This window comes from Austrofundulus limnaeus, unplaced genomic scaffold (assembly GCF_001266775.1).
Source record: "Austrofundulus limnaeus strain Quisiro unplaced genomic scaffold, Austrofundulus_limnaeus-1.0 Scaffold2124, whole genome shotgun sequence".
NCBI classification, from domain to species: Eukaryota; Metazoa; Chordata; class Actinopteri; order Cyprinodontiformes; family Rivulidae; genus Austrofundulus; species Austrofundulus limnaeus.
The window spans coordinates 32,804-35,462 of NW_013954526.1; positions in this window are offsets into that span (position 1 = coordinate 32,804).

The following is a 2,659-nucleotide window of genomic DNA, read 5'->3' on the forward strand; positions in this document are numbered from 1 at the left end:
GACCTGTCCAGGTGTCTCTGGTGAACTGGAGACCTGTCCAGGTGTCTCTGGTGAACTGGAGACCTGTCCAGGTGTCTCTGATGAACTGGAGACCTGTCCAGGTGTCCCCTGCCTTCACCCAAAGGCAGCGATGACAGGGTCCAGCCCCACCCTGACCCTGATGAGGAACAAGGAGGACAGGAGGAGGATTTTTCTTTATAGCAGGAAACAGACATTTAATTATAAAACAGGACTTATTTCATGTTAATCTGAATCAGTTTAGTGTTGTTTTTAAATATATTTGACAGTTTTGTAAGAATGAACACGTTTGTAATGTTTGTTCAAAATAAACCTGCTTCTTATGACTTCTGTAACATGTTTTAAATAAAATATTATCAGTAATAATCATTAAAGCTCTGTTATAGATAAAAACACTGTAGCACAAACCATGGAGAATAACTTGTTTTTACTCCAACATCCACTGTTGACTTGGTTAACTGTTTTCACCTTTGATCTTACATCCTGCAAAGGACTCATGAACTGGAGATAAATAAAATTAAATGAGAAGTTGACCCTTTCATGTCACAAAGAGACAGACTCTGATTCTGGCCTGTTCATTTATCACCTCCCTGTGAACAGATTGTAAGGAGCCCGTCTGTCCCTTCAAAGAACATTTAATTAAGGAACCAGACTCTGTAATAGTACTTCACAGGACTTTGTTGATGAAAAGAATGCCAAATTAGCTTCAAAGGAGTTTTTTTTAGTTACATCCGCTAGTCGACAGCGTCACCCACTGGATGTTGCTGGAATCATAATAACCCATAATTGCATCATATTCTGTTTTTCCAGTTTAACTTTGTAAATAACTACAAAAATCATCCTTAAAATGTCAAAAGAATATGTCTCTGTACTCTGATATTAAGTAAGGCTCATGCATTGTAAAACCCTGATTTAATCAAGATTTGTTTCATGATTATCGATGTTTCACAACCATAAGTTACTGTGTGTGTCTGTGGGAGCATGTCACGTGACCAGGTCAGCAAATCAGGAGCCTGGAAACTTCTAACAAAGGGTTGTAGACTTTTGTCAGAGGGCAGTCTAAATCCTGCATCTGAAGATATAGCAAGAGAGAGATGGATTTTAAGTTCTCGCCCCATCAGGGGAGAACCTCTAATTTAGTTGTTTTATTTTTACTTTTATTTTTGAAGTTATTAGTCGTGACTTGACGGAGTTCTGCCGAGGAGAGGGATCTAAYGGGTTAAAACTTCTCATATTGATTTAACCTAGCAACTGCGACGCTCACTACCAGCTGAAGAACAAACTTTTGCGTGGCACTGGAAAGAAGTTTCCTGCAGATGCTGCTCCGGCAATTTCAGACRACCAAGGAACTTGTCGCTCAGCTAAACAGAAGCGACCCGGTTGGACCTCAGTGCTCAACCCAAACAGCAGAGAAGTATCCATGTTGGCGTTTGCAACGTTGCCGGTAGGACAAAGCTTGCTTTATCAATCTGCTGGTGTGTGATCTAAGCTAAATCAAATCAGAGTGGACACCGTTCTTCTTTTCAAGCTCCCTTTTGTTCTAATTAGAGTAAATATCTGGTAGTTTAGCTCACTAGTTGTGGTTCATGAGAATAGATGCACAGAAAGTTGGGTAGAAGCCATCTTGTTTAAGCTAACGTCACGCTGTTGACAGTCTGTGAAATTAATATGGTTTTTAGCTTGTGTCTTTGTAACTTTCCTCTGAACCTCATTTTAAGAATGTACGGATGAACCTCCAAATTTTGATCACTTCTTTTCTGTGTTTATTATGTCTATGCATCAGAAAACTGCCAAGTTCTCATCCCTTTATCGCTAGAGACTGTTCTGATTATTAAGAGAGGTTTTTCTGAAGCTTTACCATAAAATCTTCAGTGGTGCTCCGATCAGGTAATTAAACATTTCACAAGCATTTATGGATTAAAGATAAATCTTTAATCAAGCGCTAATAATAATCCCTACAAGGATAACAGTTAAAAATGCAACTATCAAAAAAACTTCCTCTCAGTCACTGAGAATAATTTATTTATCACATTTTAAAGACCGATTATTATCTGGGCCTTTAAGGGTTAATGCTCCTGAACGGGACTGTCTGACCTGCAGTGTGAGACAGAGGAGCTCAGCTCCATGTTTGAGTCCAGCAGGACCTATAAAGCAGCTGATTCTGTCTGGATTTGAGTTTACAAACTACTCTGGTTACTTTTTTCAAAGATGAGGAACATTACAGCTGCGCAGCTGATCAGCACTATTTATAGAACATGAACGGACTCGCGGGAACCTGGTCGCACCGGGGTCTGTGTTGGTGATTCTAAATTATTGATAAGGTAACCATGCTGTGGCTTCACCTGYCGCATTTTATTTTAAAGAAAGAAAAAGTAGCTTACAAAGCTGTCGCATCAGTGCTACATGATTAAAGAAAAGCAGAGTTTTCATCGCACACACACACACACACACACACACGTCTTCCTATCTTTGTGAGGACCACACACAGAGCTCAGCCTAGCGCTGCACCGTTTTTTTTCCCTAAGTTTGGTGAGAGGTGGAAATGGAGGACGCAAAAAATAGCTCTTGACTTGATCTGGCCTTGTTTAAATAAAAATTACTACATGCCGTGAAATTCTTAGAGGGGCGGGCCATCTTGTTG